The following is an 18,236-nucleotide window of genomic DNA, read 5'->3' on the forward strand; positions in this document are numbered from 1 at the left end:
AAGAAATCAGCTACAAGGGGAGACAATCAGCAAAAACTCTCAATACCAGAATTAGATTCCCAAGGCCATCCATCAATTGATGGAATAGTCAGGTGCAAGGCAGAAAATATACATAAAACTGGAACTGAAACAAGGAACAAGGATGTTTTCAAAGACTGGTCGGATCTCTAAAACATTTTTAAAGTACATGTCATTGATAAAGCTAAATACTCAAAGGTTGTGTAATACAACAGATTAAGCATTGAGAAGAGTGAAATTATGATGTTTTGAAAACTATGGCAGGTGAGATTTTCTGCCTAATTATATAAGAAGATTTCTCTAAAAAATACACATTATTTCAATGACTTATTGGCTGTGAAATAAGTTAAGGGTATTTCAAATGGCTTGTCTGCAAAGAAAGGTGAGATGTAGGGAATCACAGAAAGTCGAGGGGAAAATAGGTCAATATATACATTGCTATATGGTGAACTAAACCTTAGGCCAGCAACAATGGAGAGGACCTGACCCTTAGAAACTTACAAGTAAGCTGGAATCTTCAAAAGTTCAAATCTTTATAAGTAAAATATTTATTAAAATGAGTAACCAAGTGTTTTAATTGACATCAGAAGATCAAAACAATAAACCCTGAGAACATAGAATAAAGATAAATAAAGATATGAGCAGAACTTAATACAACAGAGAACGTATAAAAACGAGGTGATTTAGTAAGTCCAAAGAATCTTCTTTGAAAAGATTGAAAAGACACACTTTGATTAAGGAAAACAAAAACATAAGTAAAGAATATACAGAAAGAATCAGGACAATGTTATAGTAGAGAATATATGAATTGCCAGTAAATTTGAACATTTCTGTAAAGTGGACCATTTCCTAGCTCCTAAAGTTTTCCAAACCTGACACAAGAGGAAATCATTTAAGGTCATCATGTCTGCCCTTGGCATTCTCGGAACGACCTGGCCTCAGAATGCAGCCTCTGTAGTCCATGGTAACCTGCGGAGAGGGGGCGGGGCTGAGGGAGGTTGGAACTCTGCCCTCACTGAAGGAGTGGGTGTGGCCATCTCTGCTGTGACTGAACAAAGGGCAGGGGAGCAGGGGGCCCAGGGCAGGGCCCTCAGAGCCCGGCAGGTCCAGTGGGGTGTCACAAGCATTTAGGCCCAGGGCAAAGGGCGCCTTCTTTGTCTGCACAGCTGCCCAAACTCTCACCTTTCCACTCAGTCCGACCTCTTACTTGAAGTGTGTGTGGAACCTGTCCGCACAGTACACCTCGCTGCTCAGCTAACCATAGGTCTGGGCATCATAACTTCCTGCCTGGTGACCGAAGTTCGCACGCAGATGGGTCCCTATGACACATGCAGAGAGGCTTCTGCCTGGGCCACAGGCCGCCCACTGCCCCTGCCCCAGATCGGGGGCCGCCAAGCAGCCCTGTCCGAGTCCCCTGCCTATTGAGGGAGTATTGGACCAACACTTGTAGAAAACGGGGTTCTCCAGGGCAACTCATTGGAGGGACACAAATAAATCTTTGCCGACTTTCTGCTGAAGGTTACGAGCGTTCACACCTAAGCGTATTACAAGGTCAGCTGTTTAGCTAAACATGAGCTCATGATCTAAATTTACACAATAATGAAGAAATCAGCTACAAGGGGAGAAAATCAGCAAAAAATATCAATACCTGAATTAGATTCCCAAGGCCATCCATCAATTGTTGGAATAGTCATGTGCAAGGCAGAAAATATACATAAAACTGGAACTGAAACCAGGAACAAGGATGTTTTCAAAGACTGGTAGGATCTCTAAAACATGTTTAAAGTACATGTCATTGATAAAGCTAAATACTCAAAGGTTGTGTAATACAACAGATTAAGCATTGAGAAGAGTGAAATTATGCTGTTTTGAAAACTATGGCAGGTGAGATTTTCTGCCTAATTATATAAGAAGATTTCTCTAAAAAATACACATTATTTCAATGACTTATTGGCTGTGAAATAAGTTAAGGGTATTTCAAATGGCTTGTCTGCAAAGAAAGGTGAGATGTAGGGAATCACAGAAAGTCGAGGGGAAAATAGGTCAATATATACATTGCTATATGGTGAACTAAACCTTAGGCCAGCAACAATGGAGAGGACCTGACCCTTAGAAACTTACAAGTAAGCTGGAATCTTCAAAAGATCAAATCTTTATAAGTAAAATATTTATTACAATGAATAACCAAGTGTTTTAATTGACATCAGAAGATCAAAACAATAAACCCTGAGAACATAGAATAAATATAAATAAAGATATGAGCAGAACTTAGTACAACAGAAAACGTATAAAATTGAGGTGATTTAGTAAGTCCAAAGAATCTTCTTTGAAAAGATTGAAAAGACACACTTTGATTAAGGAAAACAAAAACATAAGTAAAGAATATACAGAAAGAATCAGGACAATGTTATAGTGGAGATTATATGAAATGCCAGTAAATTTGAACATTTCTGTAAAGTGGACCATTTCCTAGCTCCTAAAGTTTACCAAACCTGACACAAGAGGAAATCATTTAAGGTCATCATGTCTGCCCTTGTCATTCTCGGAACGCCCTGGGTTCAGAATGCAGCATCTGTAGTCCATGGTAACCTGCGGAGAGGGGGCGGGGCTGAGGGAGGTTGGAACACTGCCCTCACTGAGGGAGTGTGTGTGGCCATCTCTGCTGTGACTGAAAAAAGGGCAGGGGAGCAGGGGGCCCAGGGCAGGGCCCTCAGAGCCCGGCAGGTCCAGTGGGGTGTCACAAGCATTTAGGCCCAGGCCAAAGGGAGCCTTCTTTGTCTGCACAGCTGCCCAAACTCTCACCTTTCCACTCAGGCCGACCTCTTACTTGCAGTGTGTGTGGAACCTGTCCGCACAGTACACCTCGCTGCTCAGCTAACCATAGGTCTGGGCATCATAGCTTCCTGCCAGTTGACCGAAGTTCGCAGGCAGATGGGTCCCTGGGACACATGCCGAGAGGCTTCTGCCTGGGCCACAGGCCGCCCACAGCCCCTGCCCCAGATCGGGGGCCGCCAAGCAGCCCTGTCCGAGTCCCCTGCCTCTTGAGGGAGTATTGGACCAACACTTGTAGAAAACGGGGTTCTCCCGGGCAACTCATTGGAGGGACACAAATAAATCTTTGCCGACTTTCTGCTGAAGCTTACGAGCATTCACACCTAAGCGTCTTACAAGGTCAGCTGTTTAGCTAAACATGAGCTCATGATCTAAATTTACACAATAATGAAGAAATCAGCTACAAGGGGAGACAATCAGCAAAAACTATCAATACCTGAATTAGATTCCCAAGGCCATCCATCAATTGTTGGAATAGTCATGTGCAAGGCAGAAAATATACATAAAACTGGAACTGAAACCAGGAACAAGGATGTTTTCAAAGACTGGTAGGATCTCTAAAACATTTTTAAAGTACATGTCATTGATAAAGCTAAATACTCAAAGGTTGTGTAATACAACAGATTAAGCATTGAGAAGAGTGAAATTATGCTGTTTTGAAAACTATGGCAGGTGAGATTTTCTGTCTAGTTATATAAGAAGATTTCTCTACAAAATACACATTATTCCAATGACTTATTGGCTGTGAAATAAGTTAAGGGTATTTCAAATGGCTTGTCTGCAAAGAAAGGTGAGATGTAGGGAATCACAGAAAGTCGAGGGGAAAATAGGTCAATATATACATTGCTATATGGTGAACTAAACCTTAGGCCAGCAACAATGGAGAGGACCTGACCCTTAGAAACTTACAAGTAAACTGGAATCTTCAAAAGTTCAAATCTTTATAAGTAAAATATTTATTAAAATGAATAACCAAGTGTTTTAATTGACATCAGAAGATCAAAACAATAAACCCTGAGAACATAGAAAAAAGATAAATAAAGATATGAGCAGAACTTAATACAACAGAAAACGTATAAAATTCAGGTGATTTAGTAAGTCCAAAGAATCTTCTTTGAAAAGATTGAAAAGACACACTTTGATTAAGGAAAACAAAAACATAAGTAAAGAATATACAGAAAGAATCAGGACAATGTTATAGCGGAGAATATATGAAATGCCAGTAAATTTGAACATTTCTGTAAAGTGGACCATTTCCTAGCTCCTAAAGTTTACCAAACCTGACACAAGAGGAAATCATTTAAGGTCATCATGTCTGCCCTTGGCATTCTCGGAACGCCCTGGCCTCAGAATGCAGCCTCTGTTGTCCATGATAACCTGCGGAGAGGGGGCGGGTCTGAGGGAGGTTGGAACTCTGCCCTCACTGAGGGAGTGGGTGTGGCCATCTCTGCTGTGACTGAAAAAAGGGCAGGGGAGCAGGGGGCCCAGGGCAGGGCCCTCAGAGCCCGGCAGGTCCATTGGGGTGTCACAAGCATTTAGGCCCAGGCCAAAGTGCGCCTTCTTTGTCTGCACAGCTGCCCAAACTCTCACCTTTCCACTCAGGCCGACCTCTTACTTGAAGTGTGTGTGGAACCTGTCCGCGAAGTACACCTCGCTGCACACCTAACCAAAGGTCTGGGCATCGTAGCTTCCTGCCAGGTGACCGAAGTTCGCAGGCAGATGGGTCCCTGGGACACATGCAGAGAGGCTTCTGCCTGGGCCACAGGCCGCCCACTGCCCCAGCCCAAGATCGGTGGCCGCCAAGCAGCCCTGTCAGAGTCCCCTGCCTACTGAGGGAGTATTGGACCAAGACATGTAGAAAACGGGGTTCTCCCGGGCAACTCATTGGAGGGACACAAATAAATCTTTGCCGACTTTCTGCTGAAGCTTACGAGCGTTCACACCTAAGCGTCTTACAAGGTCAGCTGTTTAGCTAAACATGAGCTCATGATCTAAATTTACACAATAATGAAAAAATCAGCTACAAGGGGAGACAATCAGCAAAAACTCTCAATACCAGAATTAGATTCCCAAGGCCATCCATCAATTGTTGGAATAGTCAGGTGCAAGGCAGAAAATATACATAAAACTGGAACTGAAACCAGGAACAAGGATGTTTTCAAAGACTGGTAGGATCTCTAAAACATTTTTAAAGTACATGTCATTGATAAAGCTAAATACTCAAAGGTTGTGTAATACAACAGATTAAGCATTGAGAAGAGTGAAATTATGCTGTTTTGAAAACTATGGCAGGTGAGATTTTCTGCCTAATTATATAAGAAGATTTCTCTAAAAAATACACATTATTTCAATGACTTATTGGCTGTGAAATAAGTTAAGGGTATTTCAAATGGCTTGTCTGCAAAGAAAGGTGAGATGTAGGGAATCACAGAAAGTCGAGGGGAAAATAGGTCAATATATACATTGCTATATGGTGAACTAAACCTTAGGCCAGCAACAATGGAGAGGACCTGACCCTTAGAAACTTACAAGTAAGCTGAAATCTTCAAAAGTTCAAAACTTTATAAGTAAAATATTTATTACAATGAATAACCAAGTGTTTTAATTGACATCAGAAGATCAAAACAATAAACCCTGAGAACATAGAAAAAAGATAAATAAAGATATGAGCAGAACTTAATACAACAGAAAACGTATAAAATTGAGGTGATTTAGTAAGTCCAAAGAATCTTCTTTGAAAAGATTGAAAAGACACACTTTGATTAAGGAAAACAAAAACATAAGTAAAGAATATACAGAAAGAATCAGGACAATGTTATAGTAGAGAATATATGAAATGCCAGTAAATTTGAACATTTCTGTAAAGTGGACCATTTCCTAGCTCCTAAAGTTTACCAAACCTGACACAAGAGGAAATCATTTAAGGTCATCATGTCTGCCCTTGGCATTCTCGGAACACACTGGCCTCCGGATGCAGCATCTGTAGTCCATGGTAACCTGCGGAGAGGGGGCGGGGCTGAGGGAGGTTGGAACACTGCCCTCACTGAGGGAGTGGGTGTGGCCATCTCTGCTGTGACTGAACAAAGGGCAGGGGAGCAGGGGGCCCAGGGCAGGGCCCTCAGAGCCCGGCAGGTCCAGTGGGGTGTCACAAGCATTTAGGCCCAGGCCAAAGGGCGCCTTCTTTGTCTGCACAGCTGCCCAAACTCTCACCTTTCCACTCAGGCCGACCTCTTACTTGAAGTGTGTGTGGAACCTGTCCGTGAAGTACACCTCGCTGCACACCTAACCAAAGGTCTGGGCATCGTAGCTTCCTGCCAGTTGACCGAAGTTCGCAGGCAGATGGGTCCCTGGGACACATGCAGAGAGGCTTCTGCCTGGGCCATAGGCCGCCCACTGCCCCTGCCCCAGATCGGGGGCCGCCAAGCAGCCCTGTCGGAGTCCCCTGCCTATTGAGGGAGTATTGGACCAACACTTGTAGAAAACAGGGTTCTCCCGGGCAATATATTGGAGGGACACAAATAAATCTTTGCCGACTTTCTGCTGAAGCTTACGAGCGTTCACACCTAAGCGTCTTACAAGGTCAGCTGTTTAGCTAAACATGAGCACATGATCTAAATTTACACAATAATGAAGAAATCAGCTACAAGGGGAGACAATCAGCAAAAACTATCAATACCTGAATTAGATTCCCAAGGCCATCCATCAATTGTTGGAATAGTCATGTGCAAGGCAGAAAATATACATAAAACTGGAACTGAAACCAGGAACAAGGATGTTTTCAAAGACTGGTAGGATCTCTAAAACATTTTTAAAGTACATGTCATTGATAAAGCTAAATACTGAAAGGTTGTGTAATACAACAGATTAAGCATAGAGAAAAGTGAAATTATGCTGTTTTGAAAACTATGGCAGGTGAGATTTTCTGCCTAATTATATAAGAAGATTTCTCTAAAAAATACACATTATTTCAATGACTTATTGGCTGTGAAATAAGTTAAGGATATTTGAAATGGCTTGTCGGCAAAGAAAGGTGAGATGTAGGGAATCACAGAAACTCGAGGGGAAAATAGGTCAATATATACATTGCTATATGGTGAACTAAACCTTAGGCCCGCAACAATGGAGAGGACCTGACCCTTAGAAACTTACAAGTAAGCTGGAATCTTCAAAAGTTCAAATCTTTATAAGTAAAATATTTATTAAAATGAATAACCAAGTGTTTTAATTGACATCAGAAGATCAAAACAATATACCCTGAGAACATAGAAAAAAGATAAATAAAGATATGAGCAGAACTTAATACAACAGAAAACGTATAAAATTGAGGTGATTTAGTAAGTCCAAAGAATCTTCTTTGAAAAGATTGAAAAGACACACTTTGATTAAGGAAAACAAAAACATAAGTAAAGAATATACAGAAAGAATCAGGACAATGTTATAGCAGAGAATATAAGAAATGCCAGTAAATTTGAACATTTCTGTAAAGTGGACCATTTCCTGGCTCCTAAAGTTTACCAAACCTGACACAAGAGGAAATCATTTAAGGTCATCATGTCTGCCCTTGGCATTCTTGGAACACCCTGGCCTCCGGATGCAGCATCTGTAGTCCATGGTAACCTGCGGAGAGGGGGCGGGGCTGAGGGAGGTTGGAACACTGCCCTCACTGAGGGAGTGGGTGTGGCCATCTCTGCTGTGACTGAACAAAGGGCAGGGGAGCAGGGGTCCCGGGGCAGGGCCCTCAGAGTCCGGCAGGTCCAGTGGGGTGTCACAAGCATTTAGGCCCAGGGCAAAGGGCGCCTTCTTTGTCTGCACAGCTGCCCAAACTCTCACCTTTCCACTCAGGCCGACCTCTTTCTTGAAGTGTGTGTGGAACCTGTCCTCACAGTACACCTCGCTGCACAGCTAACCATAGGTCTGGGCATCGTAGCTTCCTGCCAGGTGACCGAAGTTCGCAGGCAGATGGGTCCCTGGGACACATGCAGAGAGGCTTCTGCCTGAGCCACAGGCCGCCCACTGCCCCTGCCCCAGATCGGGGGCCGCCAAGCAGCCCTGTCCGAATCCCCTTCCTATTGTGGGAGTATTGGACCAACACTTGTAGAAAACGGGGATCTCCCGGGCAACTCATTGGAGGCACACAAATAAATCTTTGCCGACTTTCTGCTGAAGCTTACGAGCGTTCACTCCTAAGCGTCTTACAAGGTCAGCTGTTTAGCTAAACATGAGCTCATGATCTAAATTTACACAATAATGAAGAAATCAGCTACAAGGGGAGACAATCAGCAAAAACTATCAATACCAGAATTAGATTCCCAAGGCCATCCATCAATTGTTGGAATAGTCAGGTGTAAGGCCGAAAATATACATAAAACTCGAACTGAAACCAGGAACAAGGATGTTTTCAAAGACTGGTAGGATCTCTAAAACATTTTTAAAGTACATGTCATTGATAAAGCTAAATACTCAAAGGTTGTGTAATACAACAGATTAAGCATTGAGAAGAGTGAAATTATGCTGTTTTGAAAACTATGGCAGGTGAGATTTTCTGCCTAATTATATAAGAAGATTTCTCTAAAAATACACATTATTTCAATGTCTTATTGGCTGTGAAATAAGTTAAGGGTATTTCAAATGGCTTGTCTGCAAAGAAAGGTGAGATGTAGGGAATCACAGAAAGTCGAGGGGAAAATAGGTCAATATATACATTGCTATATGGTGAACTAAACCTTAGGCCAGCAACAATGGAGAGGACCTGACCCTTAGAAACTTACAAGTAAGCTGGAATCTTCAAAAGTTCAAATCTTTATAAGTAAAATATTTATTAACATGAATAACCAAGTGTTTTAATTGACATCAGAAGATCAAAACAATAAACCCTGAGAACATAGAAAAAAGATAAATAAAGATATGAGCAGAACTTAATACAACAGAAAACGTATAAAATTGAGGTGATTTAGTAAGTCCAAAGAATCTTCTTTGAAAAGATTGAAAAGACACACTTTGATTAAGGAAAACAAAAACATAAGTAAAGAATATACAGAAAGAATCAGGACAATGTTATAGCAGAGAAGATAAGAAATGCCAGTAAATTTGAACATTTCTGTAAAGTGGATCATTTCCTGCTCCTAAAGTTTACCAAAGCTGACACAAGAGGAAATCATTTAAGGTCATCATGTCTGCCCTTGGCATTCTCGGAACACCCTGGCCTCCGGATGCAGCATCTGTAGTCCATGGTAACCTGTGGAGAGGGGGCGGGGCTGAGGGAGGTTGGAACACTGCCCTCACTGAGGGAGTGGGTGTGGCCATCTCTGCTGTGACTGAACAAAGGCCAGGGGAGCAGGGGGCCCAGGGCAGGGCCCTCAGAGCCCGGCAGGTCCAGTGGGGTGTCACAAGCATTTAGGCCCAGGGCAAAGGGCGCCTTCTTTGTCTGCACAGCTGCCCAAACTCTCACCTTTCCACTCAGGCCGACCTCTTACTTGAAGTGTGTGTGGAACCTGTCCGTGAAGTACACCTCGCTGCACACCTAACCAAAGGTCTGGGCATCGTAGCTTCCTGCCAGGTGACCGAAGTTCGCAGGCAGATGGGTCCCTGGGACACATGCACAGAGGCTTCTGCCTGGGCCACAGGCCGCCCACTGCCCCTGCCCCAGATCGGGGGCCGCCAAGCAGCCCTGTCGGAGTCCCCTGCCTATTGAGGGAGTATTGGACCAACACTTGTAGAAAACGGGGTTCTCCCGGGCAACACATTGGAGGGACACAAATAAATCTTTGCCGACTTTCTGCTGAAGCTTACGAGCGTTCACACCTAAGCGTCTTACAAGGTCAGCTGTTTAGCTAAACATGAGCTCATGATCTAAATTTATACAATAATGAAGAAATCAGCTACAAGGGGAGACAATCAGCAAAAACTATCAATACCTGAATTAGATTCCCAAGGCCATCCATCAATTGTTGGAATAGTCATGTGCAAGGCAGAAAATATACATAAAACTGGAACTGAAACCAGGAACAAGGATGTTTTCAAAGACTGGTAGGATTTCTAAAATATTTTTAAAGTACATGTCATTGATAAAGCTAAATACTGAAAGGTTGTGTAATACAACAGATTAAGCATTGAGAAAAGTGAAATTATGCTGTTTTGAAAACTATGGCAGGTGAGATTTTCTGCCTAATTATATAAGAAGATTTCTCTAAAAAATACACATTATTTCAATGACTTATTGGCTGTGAAATAAGTTAAGGATATTTCAAATGGCTTGTCGGCAAAGAAAGGTGAGATGTAGGGAATCACAGAAAGTCGAGGGGAAAATAGGTCAATATATACATTGCTATATGGTGAACTAAACCTTAGGCCAGCAACAATGGAGAGGACCTGACCCTTAGAAACTTACAAGTAAGCTGGAATCTTCAAAAGTTCAAATCTTTATAAGTAAAATATTTATTAAAATGAATAACCAAGTGTTTTAATTGACATCAGAAGATCAAAACAATATACCCTGAGAACATAGAAAAAAGATAAATAAAGATATGAGCAGAACTTAATACAACAGAAAACGTATAAAATTGAGGTGATTTAGTAAGTCCAAAGAATCTTCTTTGAAAAGATTGAAAAGACACACTTTGATTAAGGAAAACAAAAACATAAGTAAAGAATATACAGAAAGGATCAGGACAATGTTATAGCAGAGAATATAAGAAATGCCAGTAAATTTGAACATTTCTGTAAAGTGGACCATTTCCTAGCTCCTAAAGTTTACCAAACCTGACACAAGAGGAAATCATTTAAGGTCATCATGTCTGCCCTTGGCATTCTCGGAACACCCTGGCCTCCGGATGCAGCATCTGTAGTCCATGGTAACCTGCGGAGAGGGGGCGGGGCTGAGGGAGGTTGGAACACTGCCCTCACTGAGGGAGTGTGTGTGGCCATCTCTGCTGTGACTGAACAAAGGGCAGGGGAGCAGGGGGCCCGGGGCAGGGCCCTCAGAGCCCGGCAGGTCCAGTGGGGTGTCACAAGCATTTAGGCCCAGGGCAAAGGGCGCCTTCTTTGTCTGCACAGCTGCCCAAACTCTCACCTTTCCACTCAGGCCGACCTCTTACTTGAAGTGTGTGTGGAACCTGTCCGCGAAGTACACCTCGCTGCAAACCTAACCAAATGTCTGGGCATCGTAGCTTCCTGCCAGGTGACCGAAGTTCGCAGGCAGATGGGTCCCTGGGACACATGCAGAGAGGCTTCTGCCTGAGCCACAGGCCGCCCACTGCCCCTGCCCCAGATCGGGGGCCGCCAAGCAGCCCTGTCCGAGTCCCCTTCCTATTGTGGGAGTATTGGACCAACACTTGTAGAAAACGGGGATCTCCCGGGCAACTCATTGGAGGGACACAAATAAATCTTTGCCGACTTTCTGCTGAAGCTTACGAGCGTTCACACCTAAGCGTCTTACAAGGTCAGCTGTTTAGCTAAACATGAGCTCATGATCTAAATTTACACAATAATGAAGAAATCAGCTACAAGGGGAGACAATCAGCAAAAACTATCAATACCAGAATTAGATTCCCAAGGCCATCCATCATTTGTTGGAATAGTCAGGTGCAAGGCCGAAAATATACATAAAACTCGAACTGAAACCAGGAACAAGGATGTTTTCAAAGACTGGTAGGATCTCTAAAACATTTTTAAAGTACATGTCATTGATAAAGCTAAATACTCAAAGGTTGTGTAATATAACAGATTAAGCATTGAGAAGAGTGAAATTATGCTGTTTTGAAAACTATGGTAGGTGAGATTTTCTGCCTAATTATATAAGAAGATTTCTCTAAAAAATACACATTATTTCAATGACTTATTGGCTGTGAAATAAGTTAAGGGTATTTCAAATGGCTTGTCTGCAAAGAAAGGTGAGATGTAGGGAATCACAGAAAGTCGAGGGGAAAATAGGTCAATATATACATTGCTATATGGTGAACTAAACCTTAGGCCAGCAACAATGGAGAGGACCTGACCCTTAGAAACTTACAAGTAAGCTGGAATCTTCAAAATTTCAAATCTTTATAAGTAAAATATTTATTAAAATGAATAACCAAGTGTTTTAATTGACATCAGAAGATCAAAACAATAAACCCTGAGAACATAGAAAAAAGATAAATAAAGATATGAGCAGAACTTAATACATCAGAAAACGTATAAAATTGAGGTGATTTAGTAAGTCCAAAGAATCTTCTTTGAAAAGATTGAAAAGACACACTTTGATTAAGGAAAACAAAAACATAAGTAAAGAATATACAGAAAGAATCAGGACAATGTTATAGCAGAGAATATAAGAAATGCCAGTAAATTTGAACATTTCTGTAAAGTGGATCATTTCCTAGCTCCTAAAGTTTACCAAAGCTGACACAAGAGGAAATCATTTAAGGTCATCATGTCTGCCCTTGGCATTCTCGGAACACCCTGGCCTCCGGATGCAGCATCTGTAGTCCATGGTAACCTGCGGAGAGGGGGCGGGGCTGAGGGAGGTTGGAACACTGCCCTCACTGAGGGAGTGGGTGTGGCCATCTCTGCTGTGACTGAACAAAGGGCTGGGGAGCAGAGGGCCCAGGGCAGGGCCCTCAGAGCCCGGCAGGTCCAGTGGGGTGTCACAAGCATATAGGCCCAGGCCAAAGGGCGCCTTCTTTGTCTGCACAGCTGCCCAAACTCTCACCTTTCCACTCAGGCCGACCTCTTACTTGAAGTGTGTGTGGAACCTGTCCGCGAAGTACACCTCGCTGCACACCTAACCAAAGGTCTGGGCATCGTAGCTTCCTGCCAGTTGACCGAAGTTCGCAGGCAGATGGGTCCCTGGGACACATGCAGAGAGGCTTCTGCCTGGGCCATAGGCCGCCCACTGCCCCTGCCCCAGATCGGGGGCCGCCAAGCAGCCCTGTCGGAGTCCCCTGCCTATTGAGGGAGTATTGGACCAACACTTGTAGAAAACGGGGTTCTCCCGGGCAACATATTGGAGGGACACAAATAAATCTTTGCCGACTTTCTGCTGAAGCTTACGAGCGTTCACACCTAAGCGTCTTACAAGGTCAGCTGTTTAGCTAAACATGAGCACATGATCTAAATTTACACAATAATGAAGAAATCAGCTACAAGGGGAGACAATCAGCAAAAACTATCAATACCTGAATTAGATTCCCAAGGCCATCCATCAATTGTTGGAATAGTCATGTGCAAGGCAGAAAATATACATAAAACTGGAACTGAAACCAGGAACAAGGATGTTTTCAAAGACTGGTAGGATCTCTAAAACATTTTTAAAGTACATGTCATTGATAAAGCTAAATACTGAAAGGTTGTGTAATACAACAGATTAAGCATTGAGAAAAGTGAAATTATGCTGTTTTGAAAACTATGGCAGGTGAGATTTTCTGCCTAATTATATAAGAAGATTTCTCTAAAAAATACACATTATTTCAATGACTTATTGGCTGTGAAATAAGTTAAGGATATTTCAAATGGCTTGTCGGCAAAGAAAGGTGAGATGTAGGGAATCACAGAAAGTCGAGGGGAAAATAGGTCAATATATACATTGCTATATGGTGAACTAAACCTTAGGCCAGCAACAATGGAGAGGACCTGACCCTTAGAAACTTACAAGTAAGCTGGAATCTTCAAAAGTTCAAATCTTTATAAGTAAAATATTTATTAACATGAATAACCAAGTGTTTTAATTGACATCAGAAGATCAAAACAATAAACCCTGAGAACATAGAAAAAAGATAAATAAAGATATGAGCAGAACTTAATACAACAGAAAACGTATAAAATTGAGGTGATTTAGTAAGTCCAAAGAATCTTCTTTGAAAAGATTGAAAAGACACACTTTGATTAAGGAAAACAAAAACATAAGTAAAGAATATACAGAAAGAATCAGGACAATGTTATAGCAGAGAAGATAAGAAATGCCAGTAAATTTGAACATTTCTGTAAAGTGGATCATTTCCTGCTCCTAAAGTTTACCAAAGCTGACACAAGAGGAAATCATTTAAGGTCATCATGTCTGCCCTTGGCATTCTCGGAACACCCTGGCCTCCGGATGCAGCATCTGTAGTCCATGGTAACCTGTGGAGAGGGGGCGGGGCTGAGGGAGGTTGGAACACTGCCCTCACTGAGGGAGTGGGTGTGGCCATCTCTGCTGTGACTGAACAAAGGCCAGGGGAGCAGGGGGCCCAGGGCAGGGCCCTCAGAGCCCGGCAGGTCCAGTGGGGTGTCACAAGCATTTAGGCCCAGGGCAAAGGGCGCCTTCTTTGTCTGCACAGCTGCCCAAACTCTCACCTTTCCACTCAGGCCGACCTCTTACTTGAAGTGTGTGTGGAACCTGTCCGTGAAGTACACCTCGCTGCACACCTAACCAAAGGTCTGGGCATCGTAGCTTCCTGCCAGGTGACCGAAGTTCGCAGGCAGATGGGTCCCTGGGACACATGCACAGAGGCTTCTGCCTGGGCCACAGGCCGCCCACTGCCCCTGCCCCAGATCGGGGGCCGCCAAGCAGCCCTGTCGGAGTCCCCTGCCTATTGAGGGAGTATTGGACCAACACTTGTAGAAAACGGGGTTCTCCCGGGCAACACATTGGAGGGACACAAATAAATCTTTGCCGACTTTCTGCTGAAGCTTACGAGCGTTCACACCTAAGCGTCTTACAAGGTCAGCTGTTTAGCTAAACATGAGCTCATGATCTAAATTTATACAATAATGAAGAAATCAGCTACAAGGGGAGACAATCAGCAAAAACTATCAATACCTGAATTAGATTCCCAAGGCCATCCATCAATTGTTGGAATAGTCATGTGCAAGGCAGAAAATATACATAAAACTGGAACTGAAACCAGGAACAAGGATGTTTTCAAAGACTGGTAGGATTTCTAAAATATTTTTAAAGTACATGTCATTGATAAAGCTAAATACTGAAAGGTTGTGTAATACAACAGATTAAGCATTGAGAAAAGTGAAATTATGCTGTTTTGAAAACTATGGCAGGTGAGATTTTCTGCCTAATTATATAAGAAGATTTCTCTAAAAAATACACATTATTTCAATGACTTATTGGCTGTGAAATAAGTTAAGGATATTTCAAATGGCTTGTCGGCAAAGAAAGGTGAGATGTAGGGAATCACAGAAAGTCGAGGGGAAAATAGGTCAATATATACATTGCTATATGGTGAACTAAACCTTAGGCCAGCAACAATGGAGAGGACCTGACCCTTAGAAACTTACAAGTAAGCTGGAATCTTCAAAAGTTCAAATCTTTATAAGTAAAATATTTATTAAAATGAATAACCAAGTGTTTTAATTGACATCAGAAGATCAAAACAATAAACCCTGAGAACATAGAAAAAAGATAAATAAAGATATGAGCAGAACTTAATACAACAGAAAACGTATAAAATTGAGGTGATTTAGTAAGTCCAAAGAATCTTCTTTGAAAAGATTGAAAAGACACACTTTGATTAAGGAAAACAAAAACATAAGTAAAGAATATACAGAAAGGATCAGGACAATGTTATAGCAGAGAATATAAGAAATGCCAGTAAATTTGAACATTTCTGTAAAGTGGACCATTTCCTAGCTCCTAAAGTTTACCAAACCTGACACAAGAGGAAATCATTTAAGGTCATCATGTCTGCCCTTGGCATTCTCGGAACACCCTGGCCTCCGGATGCAGCATCTGTAGTCCATGGTAACCTGCGGAGAGGGGGCGGGGCTGAGGGAGGTTGGAACACTGCCCTCACTGAGGGAGTGTGTGTGGCCATCTCTGCTGTGACTGAACAAAGGGCAGGGGAGCAGGGGGCCCGGGGCAGGGCCCTCAGAGCCCGGCAGGTCCAGTGGGGTGTCACAAGCATTTAGGCCCAGGGCAAAGGGCGCCTTCTTTGTCTGCACAGCTGCCCAAACTCTCACCTTTCCACTCAGGCCGACCTCTTACTTGAAGTGTGTGTGGAACCTGTCCGCGAAGTACACCTCGCTGCAAACCTAACCAAAGGTCTGGGCATCGTAGCTTCCTGCCAGGTGACCGAAGTTCGCAGGCAGATGGGTCCCTGGGACACATGCAGAGAGGCTTCTGCCTGAGCCACAGGCCGCCCACTGCCCCTGCCCCAGATCGGGGGCCGCCAAGCAGCCCTGTCCGAGTCCCCTTCCTATTGTGGGAGTATTGGACCAACACTTGTAGAAAACGGGGATCTCCCGGGCAACTCATTGGAGGGACACAAATAAATCTTTGCCGACTTTCTGCTGAAGCTTACGAGCGTTCACACCTAAGCGTCTTACAAGGTCAGCTGTTTAGCTAAACATGAGCTCATGATCTAAATTTACACAATAATGAAGAAATCAGCTACAAGGGGAGACAATCAGCAAAAACTATCAATACCAGAATTAGATTCCCAAGGCCATCCATCATTTGTTGGAATAGTCAGGTGCAAGGCCGAAAATATACATAAAACTCGAACTGAAACCAGGAACAAGGATGTTTTCAAAGACTGGTAGGATCTCTAAAACATTTTTAAAGTACATGTCATTGATAAAGCTAAATACTCAAAGGTTGTGTAATATAACAGATTAAGCATTGAGAAGAGTGAAATTATGCTGTTTTGAAAACTATGGTAGGTGAGATTTTCTGCCTAATTATATAAGAAGATTTCTCTAAAAAATACACATTATTTCAATGACTTATTGGCTGTGAAATAAGTTAAGGGTATTTCAAATGGCTTGTCTGCAAAGAAAGGTGAGATGTAGGGAATCACAGAAAGTCGAGGGGAAAATAGGTCAATATATACATTGCTATATGGTGAACTAAACCTTAGGCCAGCAACAATGGAGAGGACCTGACCCTTAGAAACTTACAAGTAAGCTGGAATCTTCAAAATTTCAAATCTTTATAAGTAAAATATTTATTAAAATGAATAACCAAGTGTTTTAATTGACATCAGAAGATCAAAACAATAAACCCTGAGAACATAGAAAAAAGATAAATAAAGATATGAGCAGAACTTAATACATCAGAAAACGTATAAAATTGAGGTGATTTAGTAAGTCCAAAGAATCTTCTTTGAAAAGATTGAAAAGACACACTTTGATTAAGGAAAACAAAAACATAAGTAAAGAATATACAGAAAGAATCAGGACAATGTTATAGCAGAGAATATAAGAAATGCCAGTAAATTTGAACATTTCTGTAAAGTGGATCATTTCCTAGCTCCTAAAGTTTACCAAAGCTGACACAAGAGGAAATCATTTAAGGTCATCATGTCTGCCCTTGGCATTCTCGGAACACCCTGGCCTCCGGATGCAGCATCTGTAGTCCATGGTAACCTGCGGAGAGGGGGCGGGGCTGAGGGAGGTTGGAACACTGCCCTCACTGAGGGAGTGGGTGTGGCCATCTCTGCTGTGACTGAACAAAGGGCTGGGGAGCAGGGGGCCCAGGGCAGGGCCCTCAGAGCCCGGCAGGTCCAGTGGGGTGTCACAAGCATATAGGCCCAGGCCAAAGGGCGCCTTCTTTGTCTGCACAGCTGCCCAAACTCTCACCTTTCCACTCAGGCCGACCTCTTACTTGAAGTGTGTGTGGAACCTGTCCGCGAAGTACACCTCGCTGCACACCTAACCAAAGGTCTGGGCATCGTAGCTTCCTGCCAGTTGACCGAAGTTCGCAGGCAGATGGGTCCCTGGGACACATGCAGAGAGGCTTCTGCCTGGGCCATAGGCCGCCCACTGCCCCTGCCCCAGATCGGGGGCCGCCAAGCAGCCCTGTCGGAGTCCCCTGCCTATTGAGGGAGTATTGGACCAACACTTGTAGAAAACGGGGTTCTCCCGGGCAACATATTGGAGGGACACAAATAAATCTTTGCCGACTTTCTGCTGAAGCTTACGAGCGTTCACACCTAAGCGTCTTACAAGGTCAGCTGTTTAGCTAAACATGAGCACATGATCTAAATTTACACAATAATGAAGAAATCAGCTACAAGGGGAGACAATCAGCAAAAACTATCAATACCTGAATTAGATTCCCAAGGCCATCCATCAATTGTTGGAATAGTCATGTGCAAGGCAGAAAATATACATAAAACTGGAACTGAAACCAGGAACAAGGATGTTTTCAAAGACTGGTAGGATCTCTAAAACATTTTTAAAGTACATGTCATTGATAAAGCTAAATACTGAAAGGTTGTGTAATACAACAGATTAAGCATTGAGAAAAGTGAAATTATGCTGTTTTGAAAACTATGGCAGGTGAGATTTTCTGCCTAATTATATAAGAAGATTTCTCTAAAAAATACACATTATTTCAATGACTTATTGGCTGTGAAATAAGTTAAGGATATTTCAAATGGCTTGTCGGCAAAGAAAGGTGAGATGTAGGGAATCAC

The sequence above is a fragment of the Mesoplodon mirus genome (genome assembly GCF_964341445.2).
Source record: "Mesoplodon mirus genome assembly, chromosome: 1".
In the NCBI taxonomy this organism is placed as follows: domain Eukaryota; kingdom Metazoa; phylum Chordata; class Mammalia; order Artiodactyla; family Ziphiidae; genus Mesoplodon; species Mesoplodon mirus.